The following is a 27,066-nucleotide window of genomic DNA, read 5'->3' as shown; positions in this document are numbered from 1 at the left end:
CAAACAACATGCAAGTAAAACGCATTGCCATTGGGGAAGTTAAAGCCCTTTTGGCAAGACCTGCCTGGGTCCCAATTATTGGGACTCTGGTCAGAGAAAAGATTGTGGACAAAAAAGAATTTGGGCCAACTTACAGAATGCCTGTACCTATCCTGGCTGTTGAAGGAATAAGAAAAGTACTTCTTCCGCCTCTTGTCGGCAAGAAAGAAAAGAGATTCGTCTCCATTGATCTGATCAAACCACACGCTGTGGCCAGGGGCGGCTCTAGGCTCATGGTGGCCCTGTGCAGGGAGCGTAGGTGGAGGCCCGGAAGAGGGGGTCCGGCCGGGGCGGAGCTCAGGAAGGTGTTTTAATAATACGTCCAGAAAAGTCATTAGATGACCAGTACCTGCGGCTGCTCCTACCCTTCCGCTTTGCGATAAAGAAAATCTGCCCATTGGTGTGCATGCCTGGCGTGCCCAATCTAGCCTTAACCCTAGCACTCTCGGGCAGTTGGTGGCAATTAAATTTAAAAAATACTCTATGGGATTTCCTTATTTCCTTACTTCACTTATACCTTCACCCTCTCTCTTAACCTGACTCTAGTTCTACTTCTCCATGTACCTTTAACCTCCCTCTCTATGTATCTCACATGTGTATCTACCTGACCTCTCAATATCTCGACTTCATCTTTCTCTACCCTTTTAGTCTAGAAATGTAAGACGACATTTACTATGGTCCACCGTCTATACCTCGATATTCGCTCTTCTACACGGGAATGCAGATGATTACAACACCATGTATAGGGAAGCAGAAACAGCAACGACTCAGGGCAATTACAGAATGTACCAGACATTAATAGTGATGACGACCCACATAAGGTATTTACACAACAACCAAAGAAAAACATAGAACCTAGCAGTAAACACTAAATGGACAGGATTGGCCATCATCCAGTGCAACAACAGGCAAACGGGCTATTAAAATGGAAACTCTTCCTCATCGCCCCCTCCAACAGTCCACAAAATTATAATAACAATAGGTCTAGCCTTATCCCATGCATGCATGAACATGAGAATGAAAGCCAGCACCCTAAGTCACGTGAAACAACTGGTTTGAACATAAAGAGAAGCCTCAAATATTTATTGTAAATTAGAACACCAGCTACGTGATAGCACAGATTTTAAATGCTCACACAATTTCCTTACTAGTTGTTGAAAATATTTAAAAAACACATAGCTACAAAATGGATTCCAATGTTATAGAAAAAATATAGGCATCTTTAATACTGAAACGTCACAAATGTACGAATACCCCACCAGCCCTATGCACAGTGGCACGGCACAGCATGCGTCGCGCTGAGTGGAAGGCATCCTTTCACCTGAGTATGAGTAGGGAGCCCAGGTGATATCTTTCCAACACAGCCACAAGCTCCCAGAGGAGGAAGCAAATCTGGTGGCAGTGCCATGCGGTCTGCTGCAGACGTGTGGCAAGATCAACTCCCTGGACCCTTAATTACCTCTCTAATTTTAGATAATGTTAACATGAGGTTGTACCGCCGGTGTCGTGATGCCTTAAGCGTATGTATCTCCTCCTTTTTGCGCCACCGCCGGAATAAGGGCAGTACTACTACTCCCACCCAGGGTCACTCAGTGATACAGAATTCAACCCCCTGCTACATACAGCGCTTAGAACAGGCGGAAATGTAAACCTTGGAGGGGGGAGGGGGCAAGAGCGGGAGGGCATCAGAAAGGGCTCAAAATGTGCTTTTGTCAGGGCCCCTATCTGAGCAAAAACCCGCCGTGGCTGCAGTTAGAACAATTTAAACAAGCATTTGCAATGCAATATTCTCGTCTTTGGGACCTTATATGTGATTTACCTATGTACAACTGGGTGCTGAAATATCTACTGCTCTTTAACATGGAGGGAAAGTAAGCACCAAACTACGTGAAAAAGCCTGGTATGGGATTACATGGAGAGAAATATTGCCTTTCAGTTGGAAATGGTATAGTCCCAATCTCTGTTTTTAATATAAAATCCGGGTCTTCAAGGGTCATTCACTGTACAAGAATTGAAAAAAATATTATTGTATATGGGTGCTCGTGGAATACAATTTCTATGGCCTGGAATCTAGAGAATGCTAAAGTGCACAGAACACTGCAGGGAAAAGGGCAGGCCTCAGAGGTGAGAGGAAAACTAATTATGCTTAAGGCTTTCTACAAGGCGGACAGAACCCCTACAAAATAACAGAGAGAGACGCCTCACCCAACTCTCAAAAAGTCGGAAAAAACAGGATTTTTACATTGGATTTTTTCCTTTATTTTGCATCTGTTCATATTTTCAATCTTACTTAGTTTTAACATAAAATGTTATCACGGTCATCAGGGTAGCCCGGCTCCGTGGTAGCTACGCATGGTGGAGTCCTTTGTGGTAATAGTGTCGGGGCAGCAGAAATAACCCCTGGCTGGACGGGTGATTGTGAACAGAGATTCTGAACCTGAAGGGTCTCTTGCAGCCCCCTATACTACCCTGCGTTAATGCACAAAAGGACAATAAAGGCAAGGCATTAACCTGCTTCAACAAATGCCATTAAGGCTGCGTAGCCTGGATATCTGTGACCGGGTCTGGGCGCGAATTCTCTCTAGGGGTCATTTAGGAGTGAAGGCGCTTAGTTTGTTTCTGCACTCAGCGTCCGACCTCGCGCTGCGGGCCTCAGCTCAGCCGCTGCTGACAAAGCCAAGAAGATGTGAAACCCACCCACACCTTCCAGGTCAGGGTAGCTCGGCTCCGCAGTAGCTAGGCATGGTGGAGTCCTGTGTGGTAATAGTGTCGGGCAGCAGAAATAACCCCTGGACGGGTGATTGTGAACAGAGATTCTGAAGGGTCTCTTGCAGCCATCTAATTATACTACCCTGCGTTACTGCACAAGTTATGAAAGGACAATAAAGGCATCCGACCTCGCACTGCGGGCCTCAGCTTGATCGCTGCAGACAAAGCCAAGATGTGAAACCCACCCACACCTTCATTCACGGCGTTGACCCAGCAGTCAGTCACAGTCAGTGACACTGCTGCAGAATCAGAATCGACTACATTCAGATCTGCCCCCCACGCGCCAGGTTCATTATACTATTACTTCACTTAGTTTACCTTATTCTGAGCTCGGCTTTAGGACCACCACCAGTGGCACCACCACACCACAGAAATGGCTGCACTGCAGAGACTAGAGAGAGAGACTCACATACGCCAAGGCACCACAACGCACGGGAAGCACTAGGTTAGGTTAAGTCTGTGCACTCTGTGCGCTGCCGCGCAGATCCCTCTATCCTTGGCTTCCGGCGTGTCTGTGCATGATTGAAACACCCCGGCGCCCCTGCTGCCCAATCAGGAACGGGGAACAGAGGTCGGTGCGGGGCCACTGCCAGAGGCCAGCAGGGAAGTGAAAGGGTGGAGGAGGGGAGGGGGGAGGGGGTGACTCAGGCTTTGGTTGGAAGTTACTGGAAGTTAGTAAAAAGCCAGGGTCGGAGGCCGCCAAATCCTGCAAGGAGCCGCCAGTGCCACGAATATTGTATGATTGGTATCTGATGGATCCGATCCTAGTCGTCGTGGCGGCCACTGGGGTTTGGCGGCCCTGTGAAGGTGCACACTTTGCACATGCCTAAGGCCGGCCCTGCTGTGGCTGATACTGAATAGCAGGCTGCCTGGGCTCCTGGGTAGCCGACGATTTCTTCTCGCTACCATGAAGGAAGTTCAGACAGAAAAACTAATATCATTCAAAGATTCTGCTCTACATAGAAAGAAAGTTGACAACAATGGAATGGAACTTTTACCAATTGAAACTGAACATGAAAAGAAAAAATGAAACGCAAATTTCAATTCGGCCTAATACCAATTTCTATGTGAATATGTCTCACAACGAGTCATGTGCCAGTTCAACAAAACCTGCTGAGCTACCAAAGGTAGATCAACCAGCGTCTTGTTACTTCATCAATTTGGTACCTTTTCACTAGATCTGAGTGAACCTGAGTCACTATCAGCTTCTGTTTCCCGCAAAGAAAAAATGTATGATATCTACCTTTTGCTGAAAAAGACTTATTTTGTTTCTACATGACGACAGCTCTGTGCAATTGGTCTACTGTTCCTAGTCCTCTGGGATAGGTGTAGTCACTGTCGTTTTTCTTGGCCCTGAATGGACATTATCTCCCAGAACACTCTGCAGTACAACACGTGAACTTGGTCTTGAAACCACATATCATCTCATCATGAACCAAGAGACCTGTCCTTTATGAACATTCCAGCATTTCTGATTCCTTAATGAATAGTTTGGGATAGGGTTTCTTATGATGTATTTGGTCCCACTGAACCTTTGAAAATACTGCATTTATTTAAAAGTTCTTTGAATGATATCATCACCTCCAGGACATTCTCTGATGATTGGGACTTTGAAACAGTGAATAGTATGCTGCCCAACACCACTGAAAGGTAGTTCACATGTGTTTATACACAAGTTTGCTTATTTTTTAGGGTTAAACACTTCAGACCCGACCTCATAATATTACAAGGTTGCACCTACATCTGCAAAGAAAAAATATGCTTACTAACACAACACAGATACTTTGCTTCCTTTATTTCCCAACTGTCTTTACAAGGTTTTGAATTTTGGTGGTACACTATTGACACAAAATCTGTCTGGGGGACTAAAGATAGGCAAGTTCAGGGAACTGAAGCATTATTTAGAGCGTGTCTCATACCAAACAGATTGTTTTCCTGAACAGTACAGTGCAACAGACATCCTGTCTTGAGCTAGCCAGGATTGAACAAACCTCCGATTCCCTTGCTTTCACACTTTGGGGGATGGCAAAATTATAGACAGCATAGTGAGAATAAGCTTGATTACATTATACATGATGGTTCGTGCAATTCATCAGATCCCAATTGAAAGGGATGGTTGGTTTGGCCCATCAACACAAATAGGTACCAGTCACAATTCAGGGGTACCACCAACGGGTTTAGTATCCATAGGCCTGATCAACACTACGTACTACAAGACAATCTGGGGGTGGTGACATCCTACAGTGTTGGGAAGGTATGCCTAGACTGGCGAAGAACCTCAACACTGTCCCAGGTGAAACAACACTTGTTCTTACTCTCAGATGACATGGATTTAACTGATGTTTTGCTAGGTCCCCCAAAGCCACGCCACAAATGCTTCTTATACTCTATTTACAACGAAGTTTGGAAAATCTTTCAACAGAAGGCTGCAGAGAGATTGTGTGAAATTGATAGGGCTAACCTAGAAAAGGCTTTGGCAGTGGTCGGCAATGGCATGACCACGCTAACATCTAAAATGTATTCACTGAGAACAATTGTGTCTTCTGCTATAGATATAATGCAACAGGTATAGATTTAATGGAACAGGATCGGTCCCTCCTACAGCATGGGCAATCACAGTTACGATCCGTTCTATTATTAAGCTGGAAGCTACAATCATTGCGCTCTGGTTACGTTCCCTGGCAATATATTAACAGTACGTTGCTGTTCTCTGCTTACAATTTAACAGAGAGGCAGGCAACAATGGCACAAAGATATGCAAAATATACAATGCTGCACATTGAAATTATAACCAATTACCTTTTACTGCGGCTGAGACACCATCCACAGAATGGTTAATTCATGGCCATATAAGTTTGACAGTAACAACATTCCAATTTCAATATTGCCTAGAGTACCACCACGTTGGCAGGTAGGAAGCGTTGGGGGAGGAATTCATCCATTAATCGTGGGACTTGCCATACAGAATTTGATGCAGGAATGGGGACACTCAAGTATTTCTCAGTGGTACAGACTGCGAAAATTCGTTAAGTGGATCTCTAATTTGTCAGGATATTATGGTTTACGGAGCTTACAATGCTTTGGTCGCAAACCTATCTTGGCACTTGAAAGGGTCCCTAGCTGTCGTGATTCATTCAGTGGTTAAACTACTCTTGAACTGGAGTTATTTGATGTTGAATGGTCAAGGTTGTTGCAGGATGCTGCCTAAGTATGGGCGAAATGCGCGAATTCGCAATCCCCAAAATGCGCGAACTTATGCGAATTTGCGGATTTTTTTTTCTGCGCGTTCGTGGGCTTTTTGCGTGTTCGCAGGCCGCTTGCAGTGCATCGACCGCGAAGTTACCCATGCGGTCGCACATGGGCGCGGCCATCTTGTTCGCGTTGCGTATTTCCGTTTCCGGTCGCTATTTGCATGCTCGCGTTGTGCGTGGGGCGCATTTACGTGTTTGCGGGCATTTTTGCGTGCCCGCGGGGGAAATATCGCGCAAACTTACCCACGCGGTCCTCAATGGGCGCGGCCATCTTGTTTTTCATTCATTGCTATGGTTCTGGGCATGCTTTTCCAATCCTCTGCTAATCTTTGCAATCCTTTGTTTCCTTTAACCTTTTTTTGATCTTTTTTGCTCGAACCATCACTCTGTACCCACAATTTCGTAAACTCCTCAAGGCCCACCTGTTCACAAAGTCCTTTGACTAAATCCCCAACAGCTTCCCCTGCCTTCTAGCCTTGGATCTTGTTAGCTGTAGCGCCAAGAAACCGCTGGTGTATGCGCGCTTTACAAGTAATTTTAAACTCAAACTTAAACTCATTATCTATCCCTCTCTTTTTCTACATCTATATTTTGTGTGATTTTCTACTTTTGGTTACTTTTAAAGCTACTTTTTTAAACTCTTTTCTTTTCTTTACTTTTTCCCTATTCTTTCCTATTTTTATTTTTTTGCAGCTGTCCAGGACCATAACAAAGGGAGCCGGGAAGAGTAAGGGGAAGGGTCCCGCACCCCTGTACCCGGCTCACATGCGGGCGCTTAAGGGGGAAGCAGTTGTAGCCCGGGAGATTTTCAGCACAATGGAGGTGGCCGCACTGATGTTCTTCGTTCAGCGCTACCTCCCCTAAACCGTCGCGGCAGGCGGCAGGATCGGTGCTGGGTACGGGCTCCGGGAGCGTTGCCAGCTATGGGGGAAGGTGTGCCGGGCCATGTATCGTGAATCTGGGGTCCGACGCACCTACAGCCAGGCGACGCACCGGTGGTCCGACGTCCTGGACCGGGAACACGACCTGCTCGACCTGCTAGGCGTCGAGATCCCTGGGCTTGGTGAGTAGTAGTAGCTATTTAATCACTACTCTGTTTTTTCCTGCTCTATGTTATCATATTGCAAATGTTTGCTTTTTCTGAAGAGCAAGAATGCTGCCGATTACATTGCAGGTAAATTATGTTTCAAAAGCTTCTGTGATTGCAGGTGCTGGCCTGCTCACTGGCGGTGCTACTATGCTCACTTGTTTTCAATTTTGTATTCATTTGGCCTGGGTGATGATTATGTATCAGTGTACTTTACAGAACTGCGTAATGCTACACATTCGAGACTCAAGTCCAGTCCTTCCTCTGTACTCCTGCCACTAAGAAGAGATAGTGGTGGTGATCATGACAGACTGTGACTGTCCCTTCGCGTGCTACGGAGTGTTGCCTGCTAGTCCTAGTAGAACCTTTTTGCAGTTGGTTTAGTGAGTAACATAACTTTCCAAGTAGACGGTCCGCGAATCCAGCAATATCCTATTAGACCACATCAGATAGGTCAATAAATTTAGTGCAATTGTTGTCTATTTCCCTGAAATAATTTGTTATTGTTTTTTTGAAACCTTTGATGTGGTTGACAACAATTATCCGTGTTTGTGTCTTTCTTTTATGTTGTACATCAGCTTCCCCCAGGGGCAGGGGGACACAGGTGGAGGTAGCGGGGCCAGCGGAGCAGGGACAACAGCAGGAAGGACAGGATCGGCCTGGCGAGGGCTCCTCTGCTGGCCCCAGTATGTTTTCCTGTGTATATTAATAATTATACTTTTCTATCTTTTACAGCACCTCTATTTTTTCCAAACGTTCCTCTTTCTATTTTTTACTAAATCGTCTTTGATCTTTTTGTAGACTGTTTCTAAATTCTTATCCTGCCTCTAGTATGACTCCCTGTGGTACTACTAGATTATTATTAGTCTGTCTGTGTAGCTAACTAAGCTTGCACAGTTGGCAAAAGGTGTTAAACAAAACTCCTATTCTAATCAGCAATAGCTCTATGCACTGAGTGCAGTCCTCTGGGTTGTCCATAATGTCTATTGACGTCTTCTAAATGTTTATGCTTTGACAATTCCCAACAATAAAATGTCAATGGCCACCAAGAATAAGATACTAGTTTACTTTTTGATTGGATAGGAGGGCAATACATACTACTACTGTTGCAGGGACTATTCTGCACAAACAGAACTATGGACAAGAAATAGGGCATTGGTTATGAATTATAATAGGCCCAGTTAGACTTTCCACATACCTCAGTCATAACAGAAGTTGAACCCCCAATCTCCTTACTAGCTAGTGTGTCAGAGTCATTATTTTAGCTTCCGAATGCAGCGATGATTGATCCCCAATGATTATACAACCCAGGACATAAGACTACGGAGTCAGAGTCCCGACCTCTCTGAGCCACGGACTCATGCTTGCAAATTGCAAACCCTTTTGCTCACTCACTCATGACCAAAAACCACAGAGTCTATGTAAGTTTTAAAGCATTATTAAAAGTAAAAACATTTATTAAAATCAACTTCATAATGTAAGATAAACAGTGAAGGATTAAAAAATGAAAAGTGGCTGATGATTTCACACATTAATTGTGGGAGAGCCCTCACCTGGTTGGAACTTCAAGTCTTCTTTGTGGGGATGAATCGTTGCTGACTCCAAGTGATGATGATCTGATCTTGCTCTTGTTCTTAGAAGGGAAGCTTCTGTCTGTTATGAGAAAAATGGTGTGTGTTAAAAAGCAAGCATTCATCAGTTGTGCCAAAAAGTGTAGCAAGACATGTTACGGCTGAGCATAAATAAAAAAAAGCCTTCCCTGAAGAAAGAAAAATTTGTAGTTTCGAGAGTAGAGAGTCACAAATGATTACATTTGTTTATGTAGTACTAGTAAAAAATTTTCATTCCTAGAAAAAAAGGGAGTGGTGTATATGGCAGCTAAGAATATGAAATGTATTTTCTAGGCGGAACATCGGCACAATCATCCACCATTGCCGGGGCCAGCACGGAGTTGGGCACTCCTGGGGCGGAGGCGGTGGAACAGCCATCAGGAACTGCTGTGGGGGATGCCACGGTAGGGGCGGGCAGTGGTAAGCTATTATATTCCTTGCTTATTGAGATTGCAGACTGCAGAGTGTGCTCTCTGCACGGGTGTATATGTTGTACAGTACAAGTACACTTTACTGTTAAGAGGACTTACACATTTATAAGTACATTTTTGTCAACCAGGTAGAAGACATTCACCCTTGACTTCGCATGAGCAATAGCAATAGTGGCAGGAGTTGATGAGGAAACAATGACCTCCTCTAAATTTGACTTCAACTCAGCTGTGAAAGTTTTATCGAGAAGCCAAGTCAGATCAGAGATGAAGTTGATGGATGGGATGAACGAAAAGGGAAAGAAGGGTGTAAGGAAGGACGAGCGAGTTAAAAGTAATGACTGGCAAAGAATGATACGTGTTTTTGAATGCTGCCTGAGGTGGCTGGGAATATGATGCATGGCCGGTTGAAGGCTGAAGCAAGGATGGGTGGAAGGAGAAAGGGAACAGGACTGCCTGGGTGGGTGAAACAGAAACTGTATGTGTGCACAATAAATCCTATGATTCAAATTCAAATGCAAGTCAAGCACGGATGCTTGGCTGGCGGTTTCCAAAATAAAATAAAACGGTTGATATTCCGTGAGAAAAACTAAGGTTTGTCCAGTTGAGACATTAAGAAGAATGATTGACATTTACTTTGAATGGATGGATGCCTGGATCATGGTACTATCTTACTCATAGATAGCATATGTGTATCTAGACAGAGTAGACGGTCACTGGATGAAGTAAGTGTTACTTTGAATAGCATTTAAAACCGCACCCGCACGTCCGTTCCAGTCTAGCAAAGACAAGGAAAAGAAGATGTAATTTATCAGAATACTACCATGACTAGTAACAGTAGTTTGCAACCACAGCATATATCCTGCCATTACGGGGGCCACTCACTACCTCTGTTAATAATTTTATTACAACTCTGTCATTCATGTGTGGCCTATCAGTGTTCCCTCAATAAAAAACAAAGCATCCCATATGTAAGCAAATATCCTGTGATGGGATAGATAATCATATTATTTATCTTCTTCATTTTCCTTTTCTAGTAGACATTGGCACTGCAGGGTGAAAGTTAAATTAATCAAGCGCTGGGATGCCTCCGGGTAGCCATGCGCTATATAAATGCTTCTCACAATCACAATCACAGTAGCCCTTGTAACAGAGTATGGCCAGTGCCACCTGTAATAGAAAAGTAAGAGCTTCACCACCTGCATGTACTAGAGTGGTACAGTAACGCAAGTCTGTGTCATCATGGCTTGCGTCTGTTTATCTCGGGTGCAAATTGACTGCGCTGGCATTATGCCGGCTTCCACAAGTTTACGTACCAATTTCGCTAAACGAGAGAAGAAGAAGACTGGTGTACTGTCTGAGTCTAATGTAGTGAGTCCATATAGTGCTACTAGAATTGCTGAAACTCCCACTAATGTTAGAGCAGAGGTCGACGAAGTGGGAGGTTAGATAGATACAGGCCACAAATGTTATGTACTGTGCTTGCAAGTTGCTAGTGCTACTGTGAAACAACTTTCTGCTGAATTATGTTGTGTTAATCTTAAAGAGCATTGGTTACAGTATGTTTTTCTTTCTTCATATAGATGCTCTTTCCAAACCAACATGGAAGGAGCTGGCTAGACGGGCCCGTCAAAGGAAGCTGGAGGCGATTGTCGCCGAATATCGGCGGCTGGTGGCCCAGGAGGAGGAGGACACGCAGTCGCAGTCCACAACAACATCCACCACGACAGCTGCATCCTGCTCCGCATACCCTGGGTCAGCCAGTCAGCGCAAGTCTCCAGTGGTACGGAGCCGTGGTACTGCAGCCACCCGCCACCAACAAGCAGCCAAAAAATCAGCTGCTCCCAACAGCAGGTGCAAGGCACGCATTCACCGCCTAACCCTCAGGGTGTCTAACCTTGAGGAGGAGATGGAGAGAATGAAACCCCTGCTCAAGAAGAACCTCCGCAGGGAGCAACAGGACCACCTGGCCAAAGGACACCGGCGGCGGCAGTAGAGGAGGAGAGACTGTCCCTTGCCCCTTTTTTAAAGACTTTTGGGGCGGTGGGAATCAGGAGTTGGGTTTTTGGGACTTTGGGGACTTTTTATTTCACAGACATTCTTTAGTGTTAGGGAGGGGGTGGGTTGGGTCTTGCGGGAAAGTTTATTTTTGTTAGGGATAAAAATAATTATTTACGTTCAACTTAAACATAGCATACGCGTTTTTACTGTTTTGCAGGGGAGGCAGGGGGGGTAACTGTACATTTGTTTTCCTGAAACTTAACTGGCTGCTTGATTCAAATTGTCTAAGTAATCGCCCAAATGTTTACAAAAGTAAGTGCCACTCACAGAGTTAGTGAATTCAATTGTCCTACTACTTTACTAGTACTACCGTCAGTCTCTCCTCTACTCCATTATTCTTCCTCCCCCCAAAAGCTTATCTTACCTGTGATTCGTGTTTGAGAATAGGGCTAGGCACAGGGCTGGCTGCATGGGAAATGGCGATGAAGGTTGGCAATCCTGGGCGGATGAAATGCCATCGTTGTGGTGGTAGTAGTGTTTGTACACAGTGGCAGTAGCAGCATATGACAAAAAAAGAAATTGAAACCTTGAGTGGCCTGAGTGGAGCATTAGAACAGTACGATAGATAGCACAGTACACAAGAACAGTGTCATAATTTAGCCTAACAAATGCTAAAGTATTTAATTCAAAGTATAACTACCAGTTGCGTGGAGTTTGGCTTTGGCTACTACAAGAAATAGTACTGTAGGTGAAGGACACAGCAGAGTAATCATTCGCCACATGTAGAGGAGGATGTTCTTGATGATCAATCCAGTTGATGGCGCACATGAAAATCAGATTTGATTTGCAAATGGTCATGGGTGTGTGTCAAGCTGAGTAAGAATATATCCTCGGATTCCTTCACCAGCCTTGAAATTAATTTTCTGTTGCTTTGACCTTATCCTCCCCAGCAAGTGTGTGGATTTATTGTTGTAATTTAGTCACACCTCAATGAAAACCACACAGCCCGGGGAAGAGGGATAGGGTTTGGAAATTGGATGGGAATGGGGTTTTTGGGGACAGTTTTGTGGAGAGAGGAAAAAAACACAGCATGGACAAACAACAAATGAAGATAAACAAATCTTTGCATATGAAGATATCCATAAATCTTTTAAGGGACATAAAGGAAGTGCATGCACTACTGCATGCATGACGTTGTTTGCTAAATGGATAGGTTACTGAAAAGTAAGTAGTACTTTCTACAATGTACTAACTATGAAGAAACAACGTGACAGTACAGGGCTGCAGTAATTACGCAATTTCACTTGCCTATCTGCCCTCAGAGAGAAGAACCACTTAGTACATTAATTTAGTTTAAAAAATAGCAAAGAAAAAAATATACAATGGCTGGAGGGATGAATTGAAGCAGAAAGCAAACAAATGCACAGAGTCACGCTCATAGAAGTTCAAAGCAACAACATTACTTAAAAGATAAGTAGAAATGAAGATGGATACTGTAACTGTATGTTGTTGTAGTTGTCCTGTTGAATTTGGGAAGTTGCATGCATCCAGCCATTCCTCTTTTTCGCGGTACTCATCCATTCCATCTGACGCTCCGTCAATCAATGTTGGGGACCAGAAGACACCTTGTCCACTGCCTGCCTGGCGGATGGTGAATTGTGGCTCGCTAATGGTAAGCCTGAGTTCATCCTTAAAAGCCGGCCTGTAATTGTTGATGAAAAATAGGACGTGATATTAAAACACCACGGAGAAAAAAATATAAGGTACGCTGTGTAGTGCAAAGTAACACTTTCAGTTTCAAAATCAACAGTATTACAATACATACAAGCATAATTTTGAAAGTGCATAGTCTGAGTCTCCTTTTCAAGGATAAATAAGTGTGGGCGAAATTTGCGGATCTTTCAAGCTAGGTGTAAAGTGTAAACTGCGATTTTAGAACAAAATTAGACCTTCCCAGCAGTGCCCCCAGACCCCTTTTCCACCATGGATTTTCTTCAAACCACTTGCAATCAAAATTAGACCTTCCCAGCAGTGCTCCCAGTCCCCCCAAACCACCCCAAAAACCTAGAACCACTCCCATACAGACCCCCAAAAACACGCAAGTGGGCTAAAAAAGAAAAACATTTTCACCATGGATTTTCTCCAAACCACTTGCATCCAATATTAGACCTTCCCAGCAGTGCCCCCAGACCCCTCAACCCACCCCCAAAAAAGTAGAACATCTCCAAACAAGCCAAAAGCAAAAATGGAAAATGCCACACTTAGAAAATCTAGAGACCTACCTGAAATTCACTCCAAACGCGCTCTGCAGCTGGGCCCTAACCTCCCTTTTCCACCATGGATTTTCTCCAAACCACTTGCAATCACAATTAGACCTTCCCAGCAGTGCCCCCAGACCCCTCAACCCACCCCCAGAAATTGAGAACACCCCCAAACAGACCCCAAAAACACGCAGGAGTGCTATCCTGAGCGAGGCCTACCTTTAAAACGCGCTCTGCAGCTAGGCCCTAACCCCCCTTTTCCACCATTGGTTTTCTTCAAACCACTTGCAATCAAAATTAGACCTTCAAAGCAGTGCTCCCAGACCCCTTAACCCACACCAACACATCTAGAACCCCCCAAGCAGCCCCCCAAAAACATGCAATTCTGCTGTCCCCAAACCATGAGAAATCGCAAATCGCGCCTTGACAAAAAAGTGCTGTTTTCAGTACTTCCACTACTTCGATCCTCTTGAAACTTACCAAGGCACTTGTTCCAGTGATAAGGCAGAACAAAATCGATCCACTGTAAGGTGTACAACTAGTTCACCCAAACACACGTGCCCGCAAAACACCAAAAAAGGCCACAATTCGGCCAATTCAGAAAAAATGCCAAATCCCCTAAAACCTTGCCAACATCATTATGAACGAGCCTGCATCGGGCCCTGAGCCCTAGACCCCGGAACCCTACCAAATTATTAATTAAACCCAAAAACCCTAGTAAACCGCACTGAACCCTAAACCCTAGATATGCTTTGTTTGCCTGTGTCAGAAAGCCTAGGTGTGCTACACCAGGTTGCTTCACTCAGTGGTGCCTGCCTTGACCATCTGCATGGCCCTGATGCAAGCATGGGCCAAAAACAAAAATACGTTCCGCTCGCGAAATTTACTGTTTTTCGGCGGCAAATTCACAATCCGAGAATCTCGCGAAATTGCCGAAAATTCGCAAACTCTTGAGCGTAACAGATTTTTGGGCCAAGCTTGAGGCAGGGCCATGCAGATGGTCAAGGCAGGCACCACTCAGTGAAGCAACCTGATGTAGCATACCTAGGCTCTTCGACACAGACAAAGCATATCTAATTATATGCAGCAAGCCACATAGCCCCAATTTTACATGAACTGCTGTACTCTGTAATCTGCCTGGCATAACAACACTACACTGCCTTGACAACTCCATACCACGACTAGACAGACATGTAGTTCTGCTGTATTAGTTGTTGTAGACTGGTTTACCTGTTTGACACTCACGAATTGGCCATAGTTCTTCCCTAAACAGACGCTGATGATCCGCCCATCCCAGTGAGTGACTATAAAGAAAAAATATATAATATTTAATCAATCATCATGGTATATTTGCAAACAGTAAGTCTAAGGACATTTTGCATATTGGAAAATGCAATGTAGCGGCCTCTGCAGTTGAAGTACAATTTGAATTAAACAAGGTAAAAAAAAGCAGAGTAGACTTGAGTTACATTTAGTGTGTAAAAGATTAAATAATAACAGAAGGCATATGATTCATTTCATGCACAACAAACAAACAGCAATTGCTTTCATCAGAGCCAGATAGCCATTGATGTCCACTGCAGGCCATCTTCTTCTCATTATTCATTACCTGTTCCACTTTTTGTCCGCATCTTCTTCTGAAAGTGCGGGACCACAGGGCAGCCTCTCCTGTCAATCAATTTCAGAAGTAACTGTCAGCAATCAGCAAGCATGTAGTCAGTAATTCCAGTTCCATCTTGAGGGGACTCGTCTATGAGTACGAAGACAACGTTTCTTTATTCTGCGTAATCCATCCATCTGCCTTGAGGGAAATGGATAGGTGGAGTCTGGAGGAGGAGGATAGAGGAGCATGATTGAGTTGTGAACTTGTGAACCTCAGGAATGCAGACTGCAGCACCTTCAAATCAATAAGGAAAGAAGATGAAGACAGTGCTGCTGATGGACTTGTTGTGATTAGGTGATTAGAGCTTTGTTGTGGTAAAAGTTGTAAAACAAAGAAAGACACACAGGAATAAAAGTGAATAAGGACGAAAAAAAAGGAAGTCATTTTCAGGCGTCGGTGTCAGGGAAGTAGAGCTCGTCCTCGAACTCTATGAATTGAGACGGGAGTAGGTCAGCTAACAGAGAAGAACTTCCGTCACCTAAGTCGGTGTCCTCTTCTTCCTGCGTGCATTCACGTATTTTATGATCTGGTGGTATGAAGTGCTGATTCATCTTGATCAGTGTTATCCTCTCCACATTTTTGGTTGAGAGGAGGGTCCTTTTTGAAGTTACAATGGCACCAGCAGCACTGAAAACACGTTCAGAAGACACGCTTGCGAGTGGGCAAGACAAATAATTTAGAGCCAGGTCGGTGACCAGTGGCCATAGAGCCCTTTTGCTATACCAATACAGCAATGGGTTCTGATTAACAAAGACCTCAGTTGGGTCATCCAGATAGGCCTGTACCATCGACTGAAGGTTCTCCAGGGTTGCTCCACTTTGCGTACCATCTGTGGGCTTTGCATCACTGGAAGAAGCAAACCCTTGATGAGTTAGCCAATCCGCTTCCGACAATATTATGGCTGGGCCTGGTGCAGGTGAGGATGATGATACGGTTGCTAGTGTCGTTAACGGCTGTGAGGGAAAGTGACTCCCTTCGGCCACAGATTCAGAAGTGGAACTTGACGCCGAATGGCCTGCTGATTCAGTTGTACTTCTGCCGGTGCCTTCAATTTTCTGTCGCTCTTTTTCGAACCGAGTGGCTGACACAGCTAGCCAATGTTTGTACTTTGAAACATCTGCTTCATCAAAAGAAATGAATGCTTTGCTGGCCACTACCTTTTTGTACCGTGGATCCAGAATAGTGGCACAAATGTAATGTTGTTCTGTATGTATGTTTTGAAGCCTTTCATTGGCAACTAGGCGGCCTAATAACTTCTCCACCAACTGATATGCGTCTTGCTTTTCAGCATCATCTCGGAACGTTGAAGACACCGCCTTCAGTTGGTGCTCTAGCATGCGCAACAATGGGATAGCTTTGCCCAAAGAACAGTCCTCCCTGCTGACTTCACGCGTGAAGACCTCAAAAGGACGAAGCATGTCTGTCAGGCTTGCAACTAGCTTCCATTCCTCCAACTCTAGCCTCATGTCTTTCATAGTAGAACCCAGTTTATAGACATACTCATTTATTATACCCCACTGCTCAGACAGACGCTCGAGCATGTAAAAGGTTAAGTTCCAACTTGTTGCAACCTCCTGGATGAGTCCTTTGACTGGCAGTCTTCGTTCATGTTGAATGCTCCTCAGCTGCTTCTGGGCCTTAAAAGAATGGCTGAAATGTGTGCAGATTCTTCGGCAGGTGGTCAGTAAATTGCTGACTGTGTTTTCTTTTTTCAAGAAATCTTGCACCACAATATTGATACTGTGCGCCAAACACAGCACTCTGAAGTAGTTACCATCTTGCATGGCCTTAACTATATTACTGCCATCATCTGTGGAAACATAACCAATTATGCGATTTCTTGGAGGCAGCCATTCATTGACATTCCTATCAAACTCCTCCAAAAGGTTAGGTGCAGTATGAGTTTTCTCCATGGCAAACATGGCTATTGTCGCATGTTTCCGAGTAGCTTGAAAAACTGTGTCTGTGTCAAAACCTACTTTTAACTTGTCTTTAACCCCTGCAAAAGAGACCCAGTGTGCAGTGATGCACATGTAATCAAGGGCTTGGTAACTGGTCCACATGTCTGTTGTCAGGTGGATAGTGTGAACAGCACTCTTCTGAATAGCTGCGCCAATCACCTCCAGCACATCATGATGTAAAGCTGGAACAGCAACCCTGGCAAAATATAACCGGCTAGGAACCTTCCATTTAAGGCAGACTGTTCCCACAAATTCTAGAAAACCCACCCCTTCCACGTAAGAAAAAGGGAGAAGGTCCAGCGCTAGCATTTTAGCCAGCTTTGCGTTGGGTTGTTGCTTTCAAATGGCGCATCCGAAAACATTCTGCTAATGGTGGTCTGGACCGTTTTACGTGATGATGATGATGCAGACTTCTTCAAACCAGTTAGGCTCATTGATGTACTTTTTCGCATTGGTGTCTCTCCCAGACTCTTAGTGAGCCTCATACATGTTGCAGGGGTAGAGGGTGTGGGCGCTACCACTGCAGTGCTGCTGGCAGGGGTACTGGGTGTACCAGAAAAATGTTGGTCGCTTCTTCACTTCCCCCCTGCATGATCAGCCTGTTAGGAATCAAGCTAGTCCTATCTCTGTGACCATGCCTTGCTATCATATGACCAGGGGTAGGGAGATAAATAGCCAGTCCTACCTTTAGCTCACTGCTCGATATTGCCAGTGTTTGGATTCCCTTCCTGGTTGTTGGTTGCTGAAGTCGGCTGAGCTGAGCTTTCTCATCTATTAGCTAAAAAATCCCTTGTTGCTGCCTTGTTTTCTCTCACGGGCTCGTGAGAGAGTTAGGGGTTTTTTCCTTCTCATTTTCGGTCCATTCCCTGCCTTTCTCTTTCCCTGTTAGTTGTTTAGAGGTATCCCGGTATTCCCTTCCCTCCCTCTTCTATTTTTTCCTGTCCCTCGAGTGTTTTCTTTTTAGGGTGAATTGGGGGCTCCCGTTCATTCCAGCGTGTTGTTATATTTGCAAACGCTGACTTTCTGAGACGAAGACGCTACCTCTAGCGCGTCTCGGTTAAGATTCAATCCGCCTCGTTATTTGCGGAAGTGACGTTTCGGGTCACTCCGCGGCGGTTTCAGTTCCAGTAGCGCTGCTGCATAGCGCAACGGAGGGTTCCCTGCCCTTGGCCCCTTCGAAGTAATTATTTTTGCACTACGGGGTTTTTTGGTAACGGCAGCTAGCCGTCCCTGACCTTTTTCCCCCACAATTATAATTTTGATACTAGGACACTTGCCGATATCGCTCCCTTCCCCATTCTGCTACGATCAGAAGTGCAGACCAAGGAGTACCACGTTGTTTTGCTGCAGTACTCCGCCTCTTTACGAAGCAAAGCCTGCATGGGTCACAGGTGAGAAGGGTTGTAGGGTGGATAAGGCATGGTCCTGGGAGGCTGGTGCTATTGGAACCTAGTATCTATGAAAGGTGTTGTTTCCTTCTTATAATTGCTACAGGTGCAGAAGCGTAAAGACAAAGGGAGCAGTGTCCAGAAATCTACAAGGGTGGTAGACTTGGTGTCTCCTCTTTATTACCACCCTCTTTTCTTGTCCATAGGTGCCCCCACAGTGTTGCTCCTGTGGGTGTCCAGTGGACGGGGGAAGGGGATTGGTACGTGCTACGTTCCTGCAGTGCTTGGGCCGGTGGGAGTCTAACAGAATATCGAGCCCACGTTAATACAGCACTGCCCGGACTAGCATGGATGAGGATGGTAATCCGCTGGGTGGCGGTACAGGGGGTCCCTCTAAGCAGGATATCATGGGAGCGGTACATACCCTGCAGGCACAGGTGCAAGAGTTGCAGCAGGAGAATGTGGGGCTGAAGCAGGAGTTAGTGGCAGTAAGAGCCCGCGAACAGTCACAGCAGAGGGGCACTACTCCCGTGATTCAGCCAGCTACATTCCAGTATACTGGAGGAGCGGGATCTAGTACAGCTAGCGGCGGTTCACCAATAGCAGTAACTGTCTCCACTCCTGTGGCAGTGCCCTTGGCCCCCCCTGAAAGATTCACAGGAGACAGTGACAAATTTGGCACCTTCATGAACCAGTGTCAACTGCACTTTATGTGCAGAACTAATGCTTTTCCTGACGACTCCGCTAAAATTGCTTTCATATTGTCATATCTGGCTGGTAACGCGGCCCAATGGGCGATTCCGTTAGTGGAAAATAACGACCGGGTGTTGTACAACTACCAGGCGTTTAAAGTCTTAATGCATAGTCTATTTGCCAAACATGCGTTCATGCAGGCCAGTGACGCCGAACTGTTGAAATTGCGGCAGGGCAGGCAGGACTTGTTGTCTTATATAGCCAACTTCAATCGCTTGGTCTCTGAGACGCATTGGCCGACTGAAAAGAGGACGTCCCTTTTCTATCAAGGGTTAAACGAAGAATTGAAGGACATAGTATCTCAAGTGGTGGATCCTCCAGAAGACTGTGCGGCATTTATAGACTTGGTAGTGAAACTTAACCATAGGGTGACAGAACGGCGACGTGAACGTAACCGATTTCAGTACTCAAGAGGTGGTTATGTGAAACCAGAGGTAAAGGCGGGAGGTGAGAGTAAGGCCGCACCCGAGCCTATGGAGATAGGTGGAGTACGAGGTCCTTTGACAGCTGAGGAAAAGAAGAGAAGGAGAGAGAAAAATTTGTGCTTGTATTGCGGACAAGGGGGGCATTTTGCACGTGATTGTCCCGTGAAACCTTCTGGAGTAGGGTTTGGGAAGAAGGTGGCATGTATACATAAAGAACGGATAAAGGAGAAGGACCAGTCAGTACAATACGAGGTGGTGGGGGCGATTGATCAGGCTCCTAGGCACTTTGTGATTAACGCTCAGCTATTGATATCTGCGCAGAGCCGTGTCCCGGTGTCTGTGTTACTTGATTCTGGGGCCACCGGGAATTTCATGGATATATCGATGGCGGATAAGTTGATGGTCCCTTGCCAGCTAAAGGAACAACCAGAACCAGTAAGGGCCATTGATGGAACCGAGTTGACCTCGGGGTGTATCACCAGACAGACCGAGCCCTTGGGTTTAGTGTGTGACAATGGGCATGTGGAATCCGTGGTTTTCGATTTGATTGATGCCCCCTCGTTTGGCTTGGTTCTGGGGGTCCCGTGGTTACAAACGCACAACCCCAGGATTGACTGGGTACAAAGATTGGTCACCTTAGACTCTGTATACTGCTTAAAGAACTGTTATGTAGTGGCGGCGGAGCAGATTAACCCTTTGTCCTGTGCGGCCACCGAGACGTGTAGAATCCCTCCACAGTATGCGGCCTATGAGGAGGTGTTTGACAAAGAGTGTGCCCAAGGTCTCCCTCCCCACAGGTCATATGATTGTAAGATCGACCTTATACCAGGGGCCCCGTTGCCATGTAGTCGGGTTTATGCATTATCCGAACCAGAAGAGGCTCATCTGAAGACCTATATAGATGAGATGTTGTCATTGGGGTACATACGCCCTTCCTCTTCGCCCGTGTCATCGGCTATCTTTTTTATACCGAAGAAAGAGGGGTCCTTGAGGGCGTGTGTGGACTACCGTACCCTGAATTCCGCCACGGTTAAGAACCGTTACCCTCTTCCACTCATCTCCGTATTACTGGACCAACTCCGCAAGGCTACAGTGTTCACTTAACTGGACTTGCGGGCGCATATCATCTTATCAGAGTCCGGCCAGGGGATGAGTGGAAGACGGCTTTTAAGACGAAGTATGGATTGTTCGAATACACTGTAATGCCGTTTGGTCTATGCAACGCGCCCGCGGCGTTTCAGTTCTTCATAAATGAAGTACTTGGGAAATATCTGGACCAAACCGTTATAGTGTATTTGGACGACATTCTCATTTATTCAGAAAAAGGTATTGATCACACAGAGCATGTGAGGCAGGTGTTACGGACATTACAGGAACATCATTTGTACGCCAAGTTAGAGAAATGTCAGTTTGGGGCTTCTGAAGTGGAGTTCTTGGGTTTTGTTATTTCTGCGTCAGGCATTCGTATGGATCCAAAAAAGATTCAGGCTATTGTGTCCTGGCCAGTGCCGACGAATGTAAAACAAATACAGATGCTCCTAGGTTTCGCTAATTTTTATCGGCGTTTCATTCTCCATTTCTCCGAGATAGTGGCCCCAATAACTCGCCTCCTGAGAAAGGACGTTCCTTTTGTTTGGACTAGTGAAACTCAGGAGGCTTTTCAGATGTTGTTGAAACAGTTTGTGTCTGCCCCTTTATTGGTGCACCCTGATCCTGCCCTGCCGTATTTTGTTGAAATAGATGCGTCCTTGTGCGCGGTAGGAGGCGTGTTGTCGCAGAGAGACGAAGCCACTGGCCATATGCATCCGATTGCGTTCTTTTCCAAAACTCTATTGCCAGCGGAACGCAATTATACGGTGGCAGAGAGAGAACTGCTGGCGGTCAAACTAGCGTTTGAGGAATGGCGCCATTATTTATGGGGTGCTCGTCATGTAATCACCATCTACACCGATCATAAGAACTTAGAATTCTTTCGTTCTGCAAGGGCATTAACACCGCGTCAGATGAGATGGGTTTTGTTTTTTAATGAATTCGATTTCATTATAACATATCGACCTGCAGCACAACAAGTGAAATCTGATGCGCTCTCTAGAATACATGTGGACACGAAGGATGAAAGTTCCGTGAGTGCAAGCAGGACCATGATAGATCCGGAGAGAATCATAGGGGCATTGACAATGGAAGACTTTCCTGCTCTAGTGAAAGACCGGTTAAGTCATTTGGATCTGGCCCGTTGGTTATCCCTGCCACAAATTGAGATGAAGGATGGGCTGTTGTATAAGTAGGGCAAGTTGTTTATTCCCCCTGGGCTGAGGGATGAGGTGTTGGGGTGGTGTCATTCCTCTACCTTGGCAGCTCACCCGGGTATACGAAAGACGAAGGACCTGTGCATGAGGTGGTTTTGGTGGGAGTCCATGTCAAGAGATGTGCAGGGTTATGTAAGTGCGTGTCCAGTGTGTGTAACGAGCAAGCCCTCGCATTGCAAACCTTCGGGACTTTTACAGCCTTTGGCAGTACCACCTGGTCCCTGGCATTCCTTGAGCATGGATTTCGTAACCGATCTACCTACTGTCACAGGTCTTACTACAGTATTGGTGGTGGTAGATATGTTTACCAAGATGGCCCACTTCATCCCGTTTCCCAAGATTCCTACCGCAAAGGAGATGGCAATGGTGTTCATGTCCTCAATTGTGCGTTTGCATGGGTTACCGGAGGTGATTGTATCCGATAGAGGGGCCCAGTTTGTTTCACACTTCTGGTCTGAGTTATGTCAGGTGCTTAAGACCAAGATCTGTCTCTCTTCAGCTTACCACCCCCAGACTGACGGCCAGACTGAACGCACTAATCAGACGATGGAGCAATACTTACGGTGTCTGATAGCGTCCTTGTCGTGCGATTGGGTCACTGCCCTGCCCATCGCGGAGTTTGCCTATAACAACAGTGTGCACTCCGCCTTGGGCATGTCCCCTTTTTTCTGTTCCCTGGGGTACCATCCAAGGGCGATGGCGATACAACCCACGGGTCGCGTGCCAGCCATTGACAGTATATGTAGGCAATTGGGGGAAGTCTGGACCTTGGCTAGGAATAGTCTTCTGGAGGCAAAGGAGGCTATGAAGACACAAGCGGATAAACACCGTGTTCCTGCTCCTGCCTACACGACTGGGGATCTAGTGTGGCTGTCTTCCCGCAACTTGAGGTTACAGGGCCCGCGTAAACAGCAGCCCAGGTTTGTGGGTCCTTATCCCATCCTCCAGGTTATCAATCCAGTAGCCATGAAACTTAAGTTACCTCAGGAGTATAGTGTGCATCCTGTTTTCCATACTTCATTGCTCAAACCCTATGTGCCAACGGATCAGGTGCTACCACCCCCCCCGGCGGTCTTGATTGATGGACAGGAGGAATACGAGGTCCAGGCTATCCTGGATTCGAAGCGTGTCAGGGGACGTTTACACTATTAAGTGGACTGGAAGGGGTACACTAAAGATGACAGGTCCTGGGAGCCAGCTGGGGAGGTTCACGCCCCGCGGTTGGTTCGGGCATTCCATAGATCGCACCCCTCCAAGCCCAGACCGGTGGGGAGGATTGTCGGGGGGGGGTACTGTTAGGAATCAAGCTAGTCCTATCTCTGTGACCATGCCTTGCTATCATATGACCAGGGGTAGGGAGATAAATAGCCAGTCCTACCTTTAGCTCACTGCTCGATATTGCCAGTGTTTGGATTCCCTTCCTGGTTGTTGGTTGCTGAAGTCGGCTGAGCTGAGCTTTCTCATCTATTAGCTAAAAAATCCCTTGTTGCTGCCTTGTTTTCTCTCACGGGCTCGTGAGAGAGTTAGGGGTTTTTTCCTTCTCATTTTCGGTCCATTCCCTGCCTTTCTCTTTCCCTGTTAGTTGTTTAGAGGTATCCCGGTATTCCCTTCCCTCCCTCTTCTATTTTTTCCTGTCCCTCGAGTGTTTTCTTTTTAGGGTGAATTGGGGGCTCCCGTTCATTCCAGCGTGTTGTTATATTTGCAAACGCTGACTTTCTGAGACGAAGACGCTACCTCTAGCGCGTCTCGGTTAAGATTCAATCCGCCTCGTTATTTGCGGAAGTGACGTTTCGGGTCACTCCGCGGCGGTTTCAGTTCCAGTAGCGCTGCTGCATAGCGCAACGGAGGGTTCCCTGCCCTTGGCCCCTTCGAAGTAATTATTTTTGCACTACGGGGTTTTTTGGTAACGGCAGCTAGCCGTCCCTGACCTTTTTCCCCCACAATTATAATTTTGATACTAGGACACTTGCCGATATCGCTCCCTTCCCCATTCTGCTACGATCAGAAGTGCAGACCAAGGAGTACCACGTTGTTTTGCTGCAGTACTCCGCCTCTTTACGAAGCAAAGCCTGCATGGGTCACAGGTGAGAAGGGTTGTAGGGTGGATAAGGCATGGTCCTGGGAGGCTGGTGCTATTGGAACCTAGTATCTATGAAAGGTGTTGTTTCCTTCTTATAATTGCTACAGGTGCAGAAGCGTAAAGACAAAGGGAGCAGTGTCCAGAAATCTACAAGGGTGGTAGACTTGGTGTCTCCTCTTTATTACCACCCTCTTTTCTTGTCCATAGGTGCCCCCACAGTGTTGCTCCTGTGGGTGTCCAGTGGACGGGGGAAGGGGATTGGTACGTGCTACGTTCCTGCAGTGCTTGGGCCGGTGGGAGTCTAACAGAATATCGAGCCCACGTTAATACAGCACTGCCCGGACTAGCATGGATGAGGATGGTAATCCGCTGGGTGGCGGTACAGGGGGTCCCTCTAAGCAGGATATCATGGGAGCGGTACATACCCTGCAGGCACAGGTGCAAGAGTTGCAGCAGGAGAATGTGGGGCTGAAGCAGGAGTTAGTGGCAGTAAGAGCCCGCGAACAGTCACAGCAGAGGGGCACTACTCCCGTGATTCAGCCAGCTACATTCCAGTATACTGGAGGAGCGGGATCTAGTACAGCTAGCGGCGGTTCACCAATAGCAGTAACTGTCTCCACTCCTGTGGCAGTGCCCTTGGCCCCCCCTGAAAGATTCACAGGAGACAGTGACAAATTTGGCACCTTCATGAACCAGTGTCAACTGCACTTTATGTGCAGAACTAATGCTTTTCCTGACGACTCCGCTAAAATTGCTTTCATATTGTCATATCTGGCTGGTAACGCGGCCCAATGGGCGATTCCGTTAGTGGAAAATAACGACCGGGTGTTGTACAACTACCAGGCGTTTAAAGTCTTAATGCATAGTCTATTTGCCAAACATGCGTTCATGCAGGCCAGTGACGCCGAACTGTTGAAATTGCGGCAGGGCAGGCAGGACTTGTTGTCTTATATAGCCAACTTCAATCGCTTGGTCTCTGAGACGCATTGGCCGACTGAAAAGAGGACGTCCCTTTTCTATCAAGGGTTAAACGAAGAATTGAAGGACATAGTATCTCAAGTGGTGGATCCTCCAGAAGACTGTGCGGCATTTATAGACTTGGTAGTGAAACTTAACCATAGGGTGACAGAACGGCGACGTGAACGTAACCGATTTCAGTACTCAAGAGGTGGTTATGTGAAACCAGAGGTAAAGGCGGGAGGTGAGAGTAAGGCCGCACCCGAGCCTATGGAGATAGGTGGAGTACGAGGTCCTTTGACAGCTGAGGAAAAGAAGAGAAGGAGAGAGAAAAATTTGTGCTTGTATTGCGGACAAGGGGGGCATTTTGCACGTGATTGTCCCGTGAAACCTTCTGGAGTAGGGTTTGGGAAGAAGGTGGCATGTATACATAAAGAACGGATAAAGGAGAAGGACCAGTCAGTACAATACGAGGTGGTGGGGGCGATTGATCAGGCTCCTAGGCACTTTGTGATTAACGCTCAGCTATTGATATCTGCGCAGAGCCGTGTCCCGGTGTCCGTGTCTAGCGCGTCTCGGTTAAGATTCAATCCGCCTCGTTATTTGCGGAAGTGACGTTTCGGGTCACTCCGCGGCGGTTTCAGTTCCAGTAGCGCTGCTGCATAGCGCAACGGAGGGTTCCCTGCCCTTGGCCCCTTCGAAGTAATTATTTTTGCACTACGGGGTTTTTTGGTAACGGCAGCTAGCCGTCCCTGACCTTTTTCCCCCACAATTATAATTTTGATACTAGGACACTTGCCGATATCGCTCCCTTCCCCATTCTGCTACGATCAGAAGTGCAGACCAAGGAGTACCACGTTGTTTTGCTGCAGTACTCCGCCTCTTTACGAAGCAAAGCCTGCATGGGTCACAGGTGAGAAGGGTTGTAGGGTGGATAAGGCATGGTCCTGGGAGGCTGGTGCTATTGGAACCTAGTATCTATGAAAGGTGTTGTTTCCTTCTTATAATTGCTACAGGTGCAGAAGCGTAAAGACAAAGGGAGCAGTGTCCAGAAATCTACAAGGGTGGTAGACTTGGTGTCTCCTCTTTATTACCACCCTCTTTTCTTGTCCATAGGTGCCCCCACAGTGTTGCTCCTGTGGGTGTCCAGTGGACAGGGGAAGGGGATTGGTACGTGCTACGTTCCTGCAGTGCTTGGGCCGGTGGGAGTCTAACACAGCCCCTCGTCATCATCAGATGCAATATGAATGGATACATTTGGATTTGTTGTACTTTTGGCTCCCTGGATCTTCCTTAGGTGCGCCTCCCAAATGAGAGTGTGGTGTTTTTGGAGATGACCTCTCTGGCCTCTGGTACCATAGTTGGTAGCAAGCTTACCCCGACTAACTACAGTTCTACAAATCGAACAAACGACCATGTTTTTCGCCTTTTGGCTAACACTAAAAAAGTCCCAAACTGGGGACTGGAAATGTCTGCTGGTGGTGGAGGTGCTACTTTCAGTTTCAATGCCAGATGAAGTGGAGGATGGGCGTGGCTGAATTCGACTCTGTTGAGCACTTACAGCACCACTGTTTGAGGTAATGGAGGTCGAGCTGGATGGAGGTCCCTGCCGGCCCTTCTGAAGAGAAAATATGGAAGCTGTAGGTCGTGTTGGTGTAGTAGTTAAATGCATTGGTGGTGGTACCAGTGCCACTCCGCCCACATCCCGCTCAGCAGCAATTCGGGATAGGGTAAAAATGTCTGTCTGCTGCATGCCCGCTGGGGCTGGTGTTACGTCTGCGATGACTGGGTCGTCGTCAGACTGTTCATCAGCAGCATACACCACTTCTTGCTCGTCTTCATCATCAGCCATAAGTGAAAGCCTTGTGGGAACCTTCCTTTTAGGCTTAGCTACCTCTGTCGCCTCGTGGCGAGCCTCCCTCTCAGACTGCATTGCTGGGTTCCAATCAAGATCAAGGTCATCAGAAGGAAGGGGGCTTGAAGAAGAACTTGTAGTGGACCTCCTTGACCTTTTTCTTGCTGGGGATCCGGAAGACAATGGATCATCCTCAGGAAGAGTGGCTTACTCGGATGATACCTCCGCTTGA

The sequence above is a fragment of the Lissotriton vulgaris genome, chromosome 10, assembly GCF_964263255.1.
Source record: "Lissotriton vulgaris chromosome 10, aLisVul1.2, whole genome shotgun sequence".
Classification (NCBI taxonomy): domain Eukaryota; kingdom Metazoa; phylum Chordata; class Amphibia; order Caudata; family Salamandridae; genus Lissotriton; species Lissotriton vulgaris.
Note: the sequence above shows the minus strand (reverse complement) of the source record.